The sequence below is a fragment of the Schistocerca nitens genome, chromosome 12 (assembly GCF_023898315.1).
Source record: "Schistocerca nitens isolate TAMUIC-IGC-003100 chromosome 12, iqSchNite1.1, whole genome shotgun sequence".
NCBI lineage: Eukaryota > Metazoa > Arthropoda > Insecta > Orthoptera > Acrididae > Schistocerca > Schistocerca nitens.
Genome location: NC_064625.1, coordinates 159,936,085 through 159,954,845, shown reverse-complemented (window position 1 = coordinate 159,954,845; position 18,761 = coordinate 159,936,085).

The following is an 18,761-nucleotide window of genomic DNA, read 5'->3' as shown; positions in this document are numbered from 1 at the left end:
TTGACGAGGCATTTGGCTACCTTAAGAGAGTCATAGTTACTCCTACCACTTGCACCCAGATTTATCACTGTCACATCCTCAAGCTTTCTCCGGCCAGTTCACCACAAGCGATACGCCATTATCTGTCGACATAAAGTGTTTCACAGTACTACTGCTGGCAGCTCCTCGGTTTGCAGATGTATTTCGCATGTTGACGAGGCATTTGGCTACCTTAAGAGAGTCATAGTTACTCCTGCCACTTGCTCCCCGTTCTACCACAGTCACATCTACAAGCTTACTCTGGCCAGTTCACCAGAAGCGATACGCCATTATTTGTTGACCTTAAGACTTTCACAGTACTCCTCGCGGGAGCTCCTCGGGATTGCCAATGTAATTCGCCTTTTGACGAGGCATTTGGCTACCCTAAGAGAGTCATAGTTACTCCTGCCAGTTGCTCCCCGTTTTACCACAGTCACATCTACAAGCTTACTCTGGCCGTTCACCAGAAGCGATACGCCATTATTTGTTGACCTTAAGACTATTACAGTACTCCTTCCGGGAGCTCATCGAGAATGCCGATGTTTTTCGCCTGTTGACGAGGCATTTTTCTACCTTAAGAGAGTCATTGTTACACCTGCCAAATGCTCGCCGTTAACCACAGCCACATTTTCAAGCTTCCTCTGGCCCAGTTCACCTGAAGCGGTACAGCATTATTTGTCGGCTTTGAGACCTTCACTGTACTCCTGCCGGGAGCACCTCGAGTTTGCCGATGTATTTCGCCTATTGACGAGGCATTTGGCTACCTTAAGAGAGTCATAGTTACTCCTACCACTTGCACCCAGATTTATCACTGTCACATCCTCAAGCTTTCTCCGGCCAGTTCACCACAAGCGATACGCCATTATCTGTCGACATAAAGTGTTTCACAGTACTACTGCTGGCAGCTCCTCGGTTTGCAGATGTATTTCGCATGTTGACGAGGCATTTGGCTACCTTAAGAGAGTCATAGTTACTCCTGCCACTTGCTCCCCGTTCTACCACAGTCACATCTACAAGCTTACTCTGGCCAGTTCACCAGAAGCGATACGCCATTATTTGTTGACCTTAAGACTTTCACAGTACTGCTTGCGGGAGCTCCTCGGGATTGCCAATGTAATTCGCCTTTTGTCGAGGCATTTGGCTACCCTAAGAGAGTCATAGTTACTCCTGCCAGTTGCTCCCCGTTTTACCACAGTCACATCTACAAGCTTACTCTGGCCGTTCACCAGAAGCGATACGCCATTATTTGTTGACCTTAAGACTATTACAGTACTCCTTCCGGGAGCTCATCGAGAATGCCGATGTTTTTCGCCTGTTGACGAGGCATTTGTCTACCTTAAGAGAGTCATTGTTACACCTGCCAAATGCTCGCCGTTAACCACAGCCACATTTTCAAGCTTCCTCTGGCCCAGTTCACCTGGAGCGGTACAGCATTATTTGTCGGCTTTGAGACCTTCACTGTACTCCTGCCGGGAGCACCTCGAGTTTGCCGATGTATTTCGCCTATTGACGAGGCATTTGGCTACCTTAAGAGAGTCATAGTTACTCCTACCACTTGCACCCAGATTTATCACTGTCACATCCTCAAGCTTTCTCCGGCCAGTTCACCACAAGCGATACGCCATTATCTGTCGACATAAAGTGTTTCACAGTACTACTGCTGGCAGCTCCTCGGTTTGCAGATGTATTTCGCATGTTGACGAGGCATTTGGCTACCTTAAGAGAGTCATAGTTACTCCTGCCACTTGCTCCCCGTTCTACCACAGTCACATCTACAAGCTTACTCTGGCCAGTTCACCAGAAGCGATACGCCATTATTTGTTGACCTTAAGACTTTCACAGTACTCCTTGCGGGAGCTCCTCGGGATTGCCAATGTAATTCGCCTTTTGTCGAGGCATTTGGCTACCCTAAGAGAGTCATAGTTACTCCTGCCAGTTGCTCCCCGTTTTACCACAGTCACATCTACAAGCTTACTCTGGCCGTTCACCAGAAGCGATACGCCATTATTTGTTGACCTTAAGACTTTCACAGTACTCCTTCCGGGAGCTCATCGAGAATGCCGATGTTTTTCGCCTGTTGACGAGGCATTTTTCTACCTTAAGAGAGTCATTGTTACACCTGCCAAATGCTCGCCGTTAACCACAGCCACATTTTCAAGCTTCCTCTGGCCCAGTTCACCTGAAGCGGTACACCATTATTTGTCGGCTTTGAGACCTTCACTGTACTCCTGCCGGGAGCACCTCGAGTTTGCCGATGTATTTCGCCTATTGACGAGGCATTTGGCTACCTTAAGAGAGTCATAGTTACTCCTACCACTTGCACCCAGATTTATCACTGTCACATCCTCAAGCTTTCTCCGGCCAGTTCACCACAAGCGATACGCCATTATCTGTCGACATAAAGTGTTTCACAGTACTACTGCTGGCAGCTCCTTGGTTTGCAGATGTATTTCGCATGTTGACGAGGCATTTGGCTACCTTAAGAGAGTCATAGTTACTCCTGCCACTTGCTCCCCGTTCTACCACAGTCACATCTACAAGCTTACTCTGGCCAGTTCACCAGAAGCGATACGCCATTATTTGTTTACCTTAAGACTTTCACAGTACTCCTTGCGGGAGCTCCTCGGGATTGCCAATGTAATTCGCCTTTTGCCGAGGCATTTGGCTACCCTAAGAGAGTCATAGTTACTCCTGCCAGTTGCTCCCCGTTTTACCACAGTCACATCTACAAGCTTACTCTGGCCGTTCACCAGAAGCGATACGCCATTATTTGTTGACCTTAAGACTTTCACAGTACTCCTTCCGGGAGCTCATCGAGAATGCCGATGTTTTTCGCCTGTTGACGAGGCATTTTTCTACCTTAAGAGAGTCATTGTTACACCTGCCAAATGCTCGCCGTTAACCACAGCCACATTTTCAAGCTTCCTCTGGCCCAGTTCACCTGAAGCGGTACAGCATTATTTGTCGGCTTTGAGACCTTCACTGTACTCCTGCCGGGAGCACCTCGAGTTTGCCGATGTATTTCGCCTATTGACGAGGCATTTGGCTACCTTAAGAGAGTCATAGTTACTCCTACCACTTGCACCCAGATTTATCACTGTCACATCCTCAAGCTTTCTCCGGCCAGTTCACCACAAGCGATACGCCATTATCTGTCGACATAAAGTGTTTCACAGTACTACTGCTGGCAGCTCCTTGGTTTGCAGATGTATTTCGCATGTTGACGAGGCATTTGGCTACCTTAAGAGAGTCATAGTTACTCCTGCCACTTGCTCCCCGTTCTACCACAGTCACATCTACAAGCTTACTCTGGCCAGTTCACCAGAAGCGATACGCCATTATTTGTTTACCTTAAGACTTTCACAGTACTCCTTGCGGGAGCTCCTCGGGATTGCCAATGTAATTCGCCTTTTGCCGAGGCATTTGGCTACCCTAAGAGAGTCATAGTTACTCCTGCCAGTTGCTCCCCGTTTTACCACAGTCACATCTACAAGCTTACTCTGGCCGTTCACCAGAAGCGATACGCCATTATTTGTTGACCTTAAGACTTTCACAGTACTCCTTCCGGGAGCTCATCGAGAATGCCGATGTTTTTCGCCTGTTGACGAGGCATTTTTCTACCTTAAGAGAGTCATTGTTACACCTGCCAAATGCTCGCCGTTAACCACAGCCACATTTTCAAGCTTCCTCTGGCCCAGTTCACCTGAAGCGGTACACCATTATTTGTCGGCTTTGAGACCTTCACTGTACTCCTGCCGGGAGCACCTCGAGTTTGCCGATGTATTTCGCCTATTGACGAGGCATTTGGCTACCTTAAGAGAGTCATAGTTACTCCTACCACTTGCACCCAGATTTATCACTGTCACAACCTCAAGCTTTCTCCGGCCAGTTCACCACAAGCGATACGCCATTATCTGTCGACATAAAGTGTTTCACAGTACTACTGCTGGCAGCTCCTCGGTTTGCAGATGTATTTCGCATGTTGACGAGGCATTTGGCTACCTTAAGAGAGTCATAGTTACTCCTGCCACTTGCTCCCCGTTCTACCACAGTCACATCTACAAGCTTACTCTGGCCAGTTCACCAGAAGCGATACGCCATTATTTGTTGACCTTAAGACTTTCACAGTACTCCTTGCGGGAGCTCCTCGGGATTGCCAATGTAATTCGCCTTTTGACGAGGCATTTGGCTACCCTAAGAGAGTCATAGTTACTCCTGCCAGTTGCTCCCCGTTTTACCACAGTCACATCTACAAGCTTACTCTGGCCGTTCACCAGAAGCGATACGCCATTATTTGTTGACCTTAAGACTTTCACAGTACTCCTTCCGGGAGCTCATCGAGAATGCCGATGTTTTTCGCCTGTTGACGAGGCATTTTTCTACCTTAAGAGAGTCATTGTTACACCTGCCAAATGCTCGCCGTTAACCACAGCCACATTTTCAAGCTTCCTCTGGCCCAGTTCACCTGAAGCGGTACAGCATTATTTGTCGGCTTTGAGACCTTCACTGTACTCCTGCCGGGAGCACCTCGAGTTTGCCGATGTATTTCGCCTATTGACGAGGCATTTGGCTACCTTAAGAGAGTCATAGTTACTCCTACCACTTGCACCCAGATTTATCACTGTCACATCCTCAAGCTTTCTCCGGCCAGTTCACCACAAGCGATACGCCATTATCTGTCGACATAAAGTGTTTCACAGTACTACTGCTGGCAGCTCCTCGGTTTGCAGATGTATTTCGCATGTTGACGAGGCATTTGGCTACCTTAAGAGAGTCATAGTTACTCCTGCCACTTGCTCCCCGTTCTACCACAGTCACATCTACAAGCTTACTCTGGCCAGTTCACCAGAAGCGATACGCCATTATTTGTTGACCTTAAGACTTTCACAGTACTCCTTGCGGGAGCTCCTCGGGATTGCCAATGTAATTCGCCTTTTGTCGAGGCATTTGGCTACCCTAAGAGAGTCATAGTTACTCCTGCCGGTTGCTCCCCGTTTTACCACAGTCACATCTACAAGCTTACTCTGGCCGTTCACCAGAAGCGATACGCCATTATTTGTTGACCTTAAGACTTTCACAGTACTCCTTCCGGGAGCTCATCGAGAATGCCGATGTTTTTCGCCTGTTGACGAGGCATTTTTCTACCTTAAGAGAGTCATTGTTACACCTGCCAAATGCTCGCCGTTAACCACAGCCACATTTTCAAGCTTCCTCTGGCCCAGTTCACCTGAAGCGGTACACCATTATTTGTCGGCTTTGAGACCTTCACTGTACTCCTGCCGGGAGCACCTCGAGTTTGCCGATGTATTTCGCCTATTGACGAGGCATTTGGCTACCTTAAGAGAGTCATAGTTACTCCTACCACTTGCACCCAGATTTATCACTGTCACAACCTCAAGCTTTCTCCGGCCAGTTCACCACAAGCGATACGCCATTATCTGTCGACATAAAGTGTTTCACAGTACTACTGCTGGCAGCTCCTCGGTTTGCAGATGTATTTCGCATGTTGACGAGGCATTTGGCTACCTTAAGAGAGTCATAGTTACTCCTGCCACTTGCTCCCCGTTCTACCACAGTCACATCTACAAGCTTACTCTGGCCAGTTCACCAGAAGCGATACGCCATTATTTGTTGACCTTAAGACTTTCACAGTACTCCTTGCGGGAGCTCCTCGGGATTGCCAATGTAATTCGCCTTTTGACGAGGCATTTGGCTACCCTAAGAGAGTCATAGTTACTCCTGCCAGTTGCTCCCCGTTTTACCACAGTCACATCTACAAGCTTACTCTGGCCGTTCACCAGAAGCGATACGCCATTATTTGTTGACCTTAAGACTTTCACAGTACTCCTTCCGGGAGCTCATCGAGAATGCCGATGTTTTTCGCCTGTTGACGAGGCATTTTTCTACCTTAAGAGAGTCATTGTTACACCTGCCAAATGCTCGCCGTTAACCACAGCCACATTTTCAAGCTTCCTCTGGCCCAGTTCACCTGAAGCGGTACACCATTATTTGTCGGCTTTGAGACCTTCACTGTACTCCTGCCGGGAGCACCTCGAGTTTGCCGATGTATTTCGCCTATTGACGAGGCATTTGGCTACCTTAAGAGAGTCATAGTTACTCCTACCACTTGCACCCAGATTTATCACTGTCACATCCTCAAGCTTTCTCCGGCCAGTTCACCACAAGCGATACGCCATTATCTGTCGACATAAAGTGTTTCACAGTACTACTGCTGGCAGCTCCTTGGTTTGCAGATGTATTTCGCATGTTGACGAGGCATTTGGCTACCTTAAGAGAGTCATAGTTACTCCTGCCACTTGCTCCCCGTTCTACCACAGTCACATCTACAAGCTTACTCTGGCCAGTTCACCAGAAGCGATACGCCATTATTTGTTGACCTTAAGACTTTCACAGTACTCCTTGCGGGAGCTCCTCGGGATTGCCAATGTAATTCGCCTTTTGACGAGGCATTTGGCTACCCTAAGAGAGTCATAGTTACTCCTGCCAGTTGCTCCCCGTTTTACCACAGTCACATCTACAAGCTTACTCTGGCCGTTCACCAGAAGCGATACGCCATTATTTGTTGACCTTAAGACTTTCACAGTACTCCTTCCGGGAGCTCATCGAGAATGCCGATGTTTTTCGCCTGTTGACGAGGCATTTTTCTACCTTAAGAGAGTCATTGTTACACCTGCCAAATGCTCGCCGTTAACCACAGCCACATTTTCAAGCTTCCTCTGGCCCAGTTCACCTGAAGCGGTACACCATTATTTGTCGGCTTTGAGACCTTCACTGTACTCCTGCCGGGAGCACCTCGAGTTTGCCGATGTATTTCGCCTATTGACGAGGCATTTGGCTACCTTAAGAGAGTCATAGTTACTCCTACCACTTGCACCCAGATTTATCACTGTCACATCCTCAAGCTTTCTCCGGCCAGTTCACCACAAGCGATACGCCATTATCTGTCGACATAAAGTGTTTCACAGTACTACTGCTGGCAGCTCCTCGGTTTGCAGATGTATTTCGCATGTTGACGAGGCATTTGGCTACCTTAAGAGAGTCATAGTTACTCCTGCCACTTGCTCCCCGTTCTACCACAGTCACATCTACAAGCTTACTCTGGCCAGTTCACCAGAAGCGATACGCCATTATTTGTTTACCTTAAGACTTTCACAGTACTCCTTGCGGGAGCTCCTCGGGATTGCCAATGTAATTCGCCTTTTGCCGAGGCATTTGGCTACCCTAAGAGAGTCATAGTTACTCCTGCCAGTTGCTCCCCGTTTTACCACAGTCACATCTACAAGCTTACTCTGGCCGTTCACCAGAAGCGATACGCCATTATTTGTTGACCTTAAGACTTTCACAGTACTCCTTCCGGGAGCTCATCGAGAATGCCGATGTTTTTCGCCTGTTGACGAGGCATTTTTCTACCTTAAGAGAGTCATTGTTACACCTGCCAAATGCTCGCCGTTAACCACAGCCACATTTTCAAGCTTCCTCTGGCCCAGTTCACCTGAAGCGGTACACCATTATTTGTCGGCTTTGAGACCTTCACTGTACTCCTGCCGGGAGCACCTCGAGTTTGCCGATGTATTTCGCCTATTGACGAGGCATTTGGCTACCTTAAGAGAGTCATAGTTACTCCTACCACTTGCACCCAGATTTATCACTGTCACATCCTCAAGCTTTCTCCGGCCAGTTCACCACAAGCGATACGCCATTATCTGTCGACATAAAGTGTTTCACAGTACTACTGCTGGCAGCTCCTTGGTTTGCAGATGTATTTCGCATGTTGACGAGGCATTTGGCTACCTTAAGAGAGTCATAGTTACTCCTGCCACTTGCTCCCCGTTCTACCACAGTCACATCTACAAGCTTACTCTGGCCAGTTCACCAGAAGCGATACGCCATTATTTGTTGACCTTAAGACTTTCACAGTACTCCTTGCGGGAGCTCCTCGGGATTGCCAATGTAATTCGCCTTTTGACGAGGCATTTGGCTACCCTAAGAGAGTCATAGTTACTCCTGCCAGTTGCTCCCCGTTTTACCACAGTCACATCTACAAGCTTACTCTGGCCGTTCACCAGAAGCGATACGCCATTATTTGTTGACCTTAAGACTTTCACAGTACTCCTTCCGGGAGCTCATCGAGAATGCCGATGTTTTTCGCCTGTTGACGAGGCATTTTTCTACCTTAAGAGAGTCATTGTTACACCTGCCAAATGCTCGCCGTTAACCACAGCCACATTTTCAAGCTTCCTCTGGCCCAGTTCACCTGAAGCGGTACACCATTATTTGTCGGCTTTGAGACCTTCACTGTACTCCTGCCGGGAGCACCTCGAGTTTGCCGATGTATTTCGCCTATTGACGAGGCATTTGGCTACCTTAAGAGAGTCATAGTTACTCCTACCACTTGCACCCAGATTTATCACTGTCACATCCTCAAGCTTTCTCCGGCCAGTTCACCACAAGCGATACGCCATTATCTGTCGACATAAAGTGTTTCACAGTACTACTGCTGGCAGCTCCTCGGTTTGCAGATGTATTTCGCATGTTGACGAGGCATTTGGCTACCTTAAGAGAGTCATAGTTACTCCTGCCACTTGCTCCCCGTTCTACCACAGTCACATCTACAAGCTTACTCTGGCCAGTTCACCAGAAGCGATACGCCATTATTTGTTTACCTTAAGACTTTCACAGTACTCCTTGCGGGAGCTCCTCGGGATTGCCAATGTAATTCGCCTTTTGCCGAGGCATTTGGCTACCCTAAGAGAGTCATAGTTACTCCTGCCAGTTGCTCCCCGTTTTACCACAGTCACATCTACAAGCTTACTCTGGCCGTTCACCAGAAGCGATACGCCATTATTTGTTGACCTTAAGACTTTCACAGTACTCCTTCCGGGAGCTCATCGAGAATGCCGATGTTTTTCGCCTGTTGACGAGGCATTTTTCTACCTTAAGAGAGTCATTGTTACACCTGCCAAATGCTCGCCGTTAACCACAGCCACATTTTCAAGCTTCCTCTGGCCCAGTTCACCTGAAGCGGTACAGCATTATTTGTCGGCTTTGAGACCTTCACTGTACTCCTGCCGGGAGCACCTCGAGTTTGCCGATGTATTTCGCCTATTGACGAGGCATTTGGCTACCTTAAGAGAGTCATAGTTACTCCTACCACTTGCACCCAGATTTATCACTGTCACATCCTCAAGCTTTCTCCGGCCAGTTCACCACAAGCGATACGCCATTATCTGTCGACATAAAGTGTTTCACAGTACTACTGCTGGCAGCTCCTCGGTTTGCAGATGTATTTCGCATGTTGACGAGGCATTTGGCTACCTTAAGAGAGTCATAGTTACTCCTGCCACTTGCTCCCCGTTCTACCACAGTCACATCTACAAGCTTACTCTGGCCAGTTCACCAGAAGCGATACGCCATTATTTGTTGACCTTAAGACTTTCACAGTACTCCTTGCGGGAGCTCCTCGGGATTGCCAATGTAATTCGCCTTTTGACGAGGCATTTGGCTACCCTAAGAGAGTCATAGTTACTCCTGCCAGTTGCTCCCCGTTTTACCACAGTCACATCTACAAGCTTACTCTGGCCGTTCACCAGAAGCGATACGCCATTATTTGTTGACCTTAAGACTTTCACAGTACTCCTTGCGGGAGCTCATCGAGAATGCCGATGTTTTTCGCCTGTTGACGAGGCATTTTTCTACCTTAAGAGAGTCATTGTTACACCTGCCAAATGCTCGCCGTTAACCACAGCCACATTTTCAAGCTTCCTCTGGCCCAGTTCACCTGAAGCGGTACACCATTATTTGTCGGCTTTGAGACCTTCACTGTACTCCTGCCGGGAGCACCTCGAGTTTGCCGATGTATTTCGCCTATTGACGAGGCATTTGGCTACCTTAAGAGAGTCATAGTTACTCCTACCACTTGCACCCAGATTTATCACTGTCACATCCTCAAGCTTTCTCCGGCCAGTTCACCACAAGCGATACGCCATTATCTGTCGACATAAAGTGTTTCACAGTACTACTGCTGGCAGCTCCTCGGTTTGCAGATGTATTTCGCATGTTGACGAGGCATTTGGCTACCTTAAGAGAGTCATAGTTACTCCTGCCACTTGCTCCCCGTTCTACCACAGTCACATCTACAAGCTTACTCTGGCCAGTTCACCAGAAGCGATACGCCATTATTTGTTGACCTTAAGACTTTCACAGTACTCCTTGCGGGAGCTCCTCGGGATTGCCAATGTAATTCGCCTTTTGACGAGGCATTTGGCTACCCTAAGAGAGTCATAGTTACTCCTGCCAGTTGCTCCCCGTTTTACCACAGTCACATCTACAAGCTTACTCTGGCCGTTCACCAGAAGCGATACGCCATTATTTGTTGACCTTAAGACTTTCACAGTACTCCTTCCGGGAGCTCATCGAGAATGCCGATGTTTTTCGCCTGTTGACGAGGCATTTTTCTACCTTAAGAGAGTCATTGTTACACCTGCCAAATGCTCGCCGTTAACCACAGCCACATTTTCAAGCTTCCTCTGGCCCAGTTCACCTGAAGCGGTACACCATTATTTGTCGGCTTTGAGACCTTCACTGTACTCCTGCCGGGAGCACCTCGAGTTTGCCGATGTATTTCGCCTATTGACGAGGCATTTGGCTACCTTAAGAGAGTCATAGTTACTCCTACCACTTGCACCCAGATTTATCACTGTCACATCCTCAAGCTTTCTCCGGCCAGTTCACCACAAGCCATACGCCATTATCTGTCGACATAAAGTGTTTCACAGTACTACTGCTGGCAGCTCCTTGGTTTGCAGATGTATTTCGCATGTTGACGAGGCATTTGGCTACCTTAAGAGAGTCATAGTTACTCCTGCCACTTGCTCCCCGTTCTACCACAGTCACATCTACAAGCTTACTCTGGCCAGTTCACCAGAAGCGATACGCCATTATTTGTTTACCTTAAGACTTTCACAGTACTCCTTGCGGGAGCTCCTCGGGATTGCCAATGTAATTCGCCTTTTGCCGAGGCATTTGGCTACCCTAAGAGAGTCATAGTTACTCCTGCCAGTTGCTCCCCGTTTTACCACAGTCACATCTACAAGCTTACTCTGGCCGTTCACCAGAAGCGATACGCCATTATTTGTTGACCTTAAGACTTTCACAGTACTCCTTCCGGGAGCTCATCGAGAATGCCGATGTTTTTCGCCTGTTGACGAGGCATTTTTCTACCTTAAGAGAGTCATTGTTACACCTGCCAAATGCTCGCCGTTAACCACAGCCACATTTTCAAGCTTCCTCTGGCCCAGTTCACCTGAAGCGGTACACCATTATTTGTCGGCTTTGAGACCTTCACTGTACTCCTGCCGGGAGCACCTCGAGTTTGCCGATGTATTTCGCCTATTGACGAGGCATTTGGCTACCTTAAGAGAGTCATAGTTACTCCTACCACTTGCACCCAGATTTATCACTGTCACATCCTCAAGCTTTCTCCGGCCAGTTCACCACAAGCGATACGCCATTATCTGTCGACATAAAGTGTTTCACAGTACTACTGCTGGCAGCTCCTTGGTTTGCAGATGTATTTCGCATGTTGACGAGGCATTTGGCTACCTTAAGAGAGTCATAGTTACTCCTGCCACTTGCTCCCCGTTCTACCACAGTCACATCTACAAGCTTACTCTGGCCAGTTCACCAGAAGCGATACGCCATTATTTGTTGACCTTAAGACTTTCACAGTACTCCTTGCGGGAGCTCCTCGGGATTGCCAATGTAATTCGCCTTTTGCCGAGGCATTTGGCTACCCTAAGAGAGTCATAGTTACTCCTGCCAGTTGCTCCCCGTTTTACCACAGTCACATCTACAAGCTTACTCTGGCCGTTCACCAGAAGCGATACGCCATTATTTGTTGACCTTAAGACTTTCACAGTACTCCTTCCGGGAGCTCATCGAGAATGCCGATGTTTTTCGCCTGTTGACGAGGCATTTTTCTACCTTAAGAGAGTCATTGTTACACCTGCCAAATGCTCGCCGTTAACCACAGCCACATTTTCAAGCTTCCTCTGGCCCAGTTCACCTGAAGCGGTACACCATTATTTGTCGGCTTTGAGACCTTCACTGTACTCCTGCCGGGAGCACCTCGAGTTTGCCGATGTATTTCGCCTATTGACGAGGCATTTGGCTACCTTAAGAGAGTCATAGTTACTCCTACCACTTGCACCCAGATTTATCACTGTCACATCCTCAAGCTTTCTCCGGCCAGTTCACCACAAGCCATACGCCATTATCTGTCGACATAAAGTGTTTCACAGTACTACTGCTGGCAGCTCCTTGGTTTGCAGATGTATTTCGCATGTTGACGAGGCATTTGGCTACCTTAAGAGAGTCATAGTTACTCCTGCCACTTGCTCCCCGTTCTACCACAGTCACATCTACAAGCTTACTCTGGCCAGTTCACCAGAAGCGATACGCCATTATTTGTTTACCTTAAGACTTTCACAGTACTCCTTGCGGGAGCTCCTCGGGATTGCCAATGTAATTCGCCTTTTGCCGAGGCATTTGGCTACCCTAAGAGAGTCATAGTTACTCCTGCCAGTTGCTCCCCGTTTTACCACAGTCACATCTACAAGCTTACTCTGGCCGTTCACCAGAAGCGATACGCCATTATTTGTTGACCTTAAGACTTTCACAGTACTCCTTCCGGGAGCTCATCGAGAATGCCGATGTTTTTCGCCTGTTGACGAGGCATTTTTCTACCTTAAGAGAGTCATTGTTACACCTGCCAAATGCTCGCCGTTAACCACAGCCACATTTTCAAGCTTCCTCTGGCCCAGTTCACCTGAAGCGGTACACCATTATTTGTCGGCTTTGAGACCTTCACTGTACTCCTGCCGGGAGCACCTCGAGTTTGCCGATGTATTTCGCCTATTGACGAGGCATTTGGCTACCTTAAGAGAGTCATAGTTACTCCTACCACTTGCACCCAGATTTATCACTGTCACATCCTCAAGCTTTCTCCGGCCAGTTCACCACAAGCGATACGCCATTATCTGTCGACATAAAGTGTTTCACAGTACTACTGCTGGCAGCTCCTTGGTTTGCAGATGTATTTCGCATGTTGACGAGGCATTTGGCTACCTTAAGAGAGTCATAGTTACTCCTGCCACTTGCTCCCCGTTCTACCACAGTCACATCTACAAGCTTACTCTGGCCAGTTCACCAGAAGCGATACGCCATTATTTGTTGACCTTAAGACTTTCACAGTACTCCTTGCGGGAGCTCCTCGGGATTGCCAATGTAATTCGCCTTTTGACGAGGCATTTGGCTACCCTAAGAGAGTCATAGTTACTCCTGCCAGTTGCTCCCCGTTTTACCACAGTCACATCTACAAGCTTACTCTGGCCGTTCACCAGAAGCGATACGCCATTATTTGTTGACCTTAAGACTTTCACAGTACTCCTTCCGGGAGCTCATCGAGAATGCCGATGTTTTTCGCCTGTTGACGAGGCATTTTTCTACCTTAAGAGAGTCATTGTTACACCTGCCAAATGCTCGCCGTTAACCACAGCCACATTTTCAAGCTTCCTCCGGCCCAGTTCACCTGAAGCGGTACACCATTATTTGTCGGCTTTGAGACCTTCACTGTACTCCTGCCGGGAGCACCTCGAGTTTGCCGATGTATTTCGCCTATTGACGAGGCATTTGGCTACCTTAAGAGAGTCATAGTTACTCCTACCACTTGCACCCAGATTTATCACTGTCACATCCTCAAGCTTTCTCCGGCCAGTTCACCACAAGCGATACGCCATTATCTGTCGACATAAAGTGTTTCACAGTACTACTGCTGGCAGCTCCTCGGTTTGCAGATGTATTTCGCATGTTGACGAGGCATTTGGCTACCTTAAGAGAGTCATAGTTACTCCTGCCACTTGCTCCCCGTTCTACCACAGTCACATCTACAAGCTTACTCTGGCCAGTTCACCAGAAGCGATACGCCATTATTTGTTGACCTTAAGACTTTCACAGTACTCCTTGCGGGAGCTCCTCGTAATTGCCAATGTAATTCGCCTTTTGACGAGGCATTTGGCTACCCTAAGAGAGTCATAGTTACTCCTGCCAGTTGCTCCCCGTTTTACCACAGTCACATCTACAAGCTTACTCTGGCCGTTCACCAGAAGCGATACGCCATTATTTGTTGACCTTAAGACTATTACAGTACTCCTTCCGGGAGCTCATCGAGAATGCCGATGTTTTTCGCCTGTTGACGAGGCATTTTTCTACCTTAAGAGAGTCATTGTTACACCTGCCAAATGCTCGCCGTTAACCACAGCCACATTTTCAAGCTTCCTCTGGCCCAGTTCACCTGAAGCGGTACACCATTATTTGTCGGCTTTGAGACCTTCACTGTACTCCTGCCGGGAGCACCTCGAGTTTGCCGATGTATTTCGCCTATTGACGAGGCATTTGGCTACCTTAAGAGAGTCATAGTTACTCCTACCACTTGCACCCAGATTTATCACTGTCACATCCTCAAGCTTTCTCCGGCCAGTTCACCACAAGCGATACGCCATTATCTGTCGACATAAAGTGTTTCACAGTACTACTGCTGGCAGCTCCTCGGTTTGCAGATGTATTTCGCATGTTGACGAGGCATTTGGCTACCTTAAGAGAGTCATAGTTACTCCTGCCACTTGCTCCCCGTTCTACCACAGTCACATCTACAAGCTTACTCTGGCCAGTTCACCAGAAGCGATACGCCATTATTTGTTGACCTTAAGACTTTCACAGTACTCCTTGCGGGAGCTCCTCGGGATTGCCAATGTAATTCGCCTTTTGCCGAGGCATTTGGCTACCCTAAGAGAGTCATAGTTACTCCTGCCAGTTGCTCCCCGTTTTACCACAGTCACATCTACAAGCTTACTCTGGCCGTTCACCAGAAGCGATACGCCATTATTTGTTGACCTTAAGACTTTCACAGTACTCCTTCCGGGAGCTCATCGAGAATGCCGATGTTTTTCGCCTGTTGACGAGGCATTTTTCTACCTTAAGAGAGTCATTGTTACACCTGCCAAATGCTCGCCGTTAACCACAGCCACATTTTCAAGCTTCCTCTGGCCCAGTTCACCTGAAGCGGTACACCATTATTTGTCGGCTTTGAGACCTTCACTGTACTCCTGCCGGGAGCACCTCGAGTTTGCCGATGTATTTCGCCTATTGACGAGGCATTTGGCTACCTTAAGAGAGTCATAGTTACTCCTACCACTTGCACCCAGATTTATCACTGTCACATCCTCAAGCTTTCTCCGGCCAGTTCACCACAAGCGATACGCCATTATCTGTCGACATAAAGTGTTTCACAGTACTACTGCTGGCAGCTCCTTGGTTTGCAGATGTATTTCGCATGTTGACGAGGCATTTGGCTACCTTAAGAGAGTCATAGTTACTCCTGCCACTTGCTCCCCGTTCTACCACAGTCACATCTACAAGCTTACTCTGGCCAGTTCACCAGAAGCGATACGCCATTATTTGTTGACCTTAAGACTTTCACAGTACTCCTTGCGGGAGCTCCTCGGGATTGCCAATGTAATTCGCCTTTTGACGAGGCATTTGGCTACCCTAAGAGAGTCATAGTTACTCCTGCCAGTTGCTCCCCGTTTTACCACAGTCACATCTACAAGCTTACTCTGGCCGTTCACCAGAAGCGATACGCCATTATTTGTTGACCTTAAGACTTTCACAGTACTCCTTCCGGGAGCTCATCGAGAATGCCGATGTTTTTCGCCTGTTGACGAGGCATTTTTCTACCTTAAGAGAGTCATTGTTACACCTGCCAAATGCTCGCCGTTAACCACAGCCACATTTTCAAGCTTCCTCCGGCCCAGTTCACCTGAAGCGGTACACCATTATTTGTCGGCTTTGAGACCTTCACTGTACTCCTGCCGGGAGCACCTCGAGTTTGCCGATGTATTTCGCCTATTGACGAGGCATTTGGCTACCTTAAGAGAGTCATAGTTACTCCTACCACTTGCACCCAGATTTATCACTGTCACATCCTCAAGCTTTCTCCGGCCAGTTCACCACAAGCGATACGCCATTATCTGTCGACATAAAGTGTTTCACAGTACTACTGCTGGCAGCTCCTCGGTTTGCAGATGTATTTCGCATGTTGACGAGGCATTTGGCTACCTTAAGAGAGTCATAGTTACTCCTGCCACTTGCTCCCCGTTCTACCACAGTCACATCTACAAGCTTACTCTGGCCAGTTCACCAGAAGCGATACGCCATTATTTGTTGACCTTAAGACTTTCACAGTACTCCTTGCGGGAGCTCCTCGTAATTGCCAATGTAATTCGCCTTTTGACGAGGCATTTGGCTACCCTAAGAGAGTCATAGTTACTCCTGCCAGTTGCTCCCCGTTTTACCACAGTCACATCTACAAGCTTACTCTGGCCGTTCACCAGAAGCGATACGCCATTATTTGTTGACCTTAAGACTATTACAGTACTCCTTCCGGGAGCTCATCGAGAATGCCGATGTTTTTCGCCTGTTGACGAGGCATTTTTCTACCTTAAGAGAGTCATTGTTACACCTGCCAAATGCTCGCCGTTAACCACAGCCACATTTTCAAGCTTCCTCTGGCCCAGTTCACCTGAAGCGGTACACCATTATTTGTCGGCTTTGAGACCTTCACTGTACTCCTGCCGGGAGCACCTCGAGTTTGCCGATGTATTTCGCCTATTGACGAGGCATTTGGCTACCTTAAGAGAGTCATAGTTACTCCTACCACTTGCACCCAGATTTATCACTGTCACATCCTCAAGCTTTCTCCGGCCAGTTCACCACAAGCGATACGCCATTATCTGTCGACATAAAGTGTTTCACAGTACTACTGCTGGCAGCTCCTCGGTTTGCAGATGTATTTCGCATGTTGACGAGGCATTTGGCTACCTTAAGAGAGTCATAGTTACTCCTGCCACTTGCTCCCCGTTCTACCACAGTCACATCTACAAGCTTACTCTGGCCAGTTCACCAGAAGCGATACGCCATTATTTGTTGACCTTAAGACTTTCACAGTACTCCTTGCGGGAGCTCCTCGGGATTGCCAATGTAATTCGCCTTTTGACGAGGCATTTGGCTACCCTAAGAGAGTCATAGTTACTCCTGCCAGTTGCTCCCCGTTTTACCACAGTCACATCTACAAGCTTACTCTGGCCGTTCACCAGAAGCGATACGCCATTATTTGTTGACCTTAAGACTATTACAGTACTCCTTCCGGGAGCTCATCGAGAATGCCGATGTTTTTCGCCTGTTGACGAGGCATTTTTCTACCTTAAGAGAGTCATTGTTACACCTGCCAAATGCTCGCCGTTAACCACAGCCACATTTTCAAGCTTCCTCTGGCCCAGTTCACCTGAAGCGGTACACCATTATTTGTCGGCTTTGAGACCTTCACTGTACTCCTGCCGGGAGCACCTCGAGTTTGCCGATGTATTTCGCCTATTGACGAGGCATTTGGCTACCTTAAGAGAGTCATAGTTACTCCTACCACTTGCACCCAGATTTATCACTGTCACATCCTCAAGCTTTCTCCGGCCAGTTCACCACAAGCGATACGCCATTATCTGTCGACATAAAGTGTTTCACAGTACTACTGCTGGCAGCTCCTCGGTTTGCAGATGTATTTCGCATGTTGACGAGGCATTTGGCTACCTTAAGAGAGTCATAGTTACTCCTGCCACTTGCTCCCCGTTCTACCACAGTCACATCTACAAGCTTACTCTGGCCAGTTCACCAGAAGCGATACGCCATTATTTGTTGACCTTAAGACTTTCACAGTACTCCTTGCGGGAGCTCCTCGTAATTGCCAATGTAATTCGCCTTTTGACGAGGCATTTGGCTACCCTAAGAGAGTCATAGTTACTCCTGCCAGTTGCTCCCCGTTTTACCACAGTCACATCTACAAGCTTACTCTGGCCGTTCACCAGAAGCGATACGCCATTATTTGTTGACCTTAAGACTATTACAGTACTCCTTCCGGGAGCTCTTCGAGAATGCCGATGTTTTTCGCCTGTTGACGAGGCATTTTTCTACCTTAAGAGAGTCATTGTTACACCTGCCAAATGCTCGCCGTTAACCACAGCCACATTTTCAAGCTTCCTCTGGCCCAGTTCACCTGAAGCGGTACACCATTATTTGTCGGCTTTGAGACCTTCACTGTACTCCTGCCGGGAGCACCTCGAGTTTGCCGATGTATTTCGCCTATTGACGAGGCATTTGGCTACCTTAAGAGAGTCATAGTTACTCCTACCACTTGCACCCAGATTTATCACTGTCACATCCTCAAGCTTTCTCCGGCCAGTTCACCACAAGCGATACGCCATTATCTGTCGACATAAAGTGTTTCACAGTACTACTGCTGGCAGCTCCTTGGTTTGCAGATGTATTTCGCATGTTGACGAGGCATTTGGCTACCTTAAGAGAGTCATAGTTACTCCTGCCACTTGCTCCCCGTTCTACCACAGTCACATCTACAAGCTTACTCTGGCCAGTTCACCAGAAGGGATACGCCATTATTTGTTTACCTTAAGACTTTCACAGTACTCCTTGCGGGAGCTCCTCGGGATTGCCAATGTAATTCGCCTTTTGCCGAGGCATTTGGCTACCCTAAGAGAGTCATAGTTACTCCTGCCAGTTGCTCCCCGTTTTACCACAGTCACATCTACAAGCTTACTCTG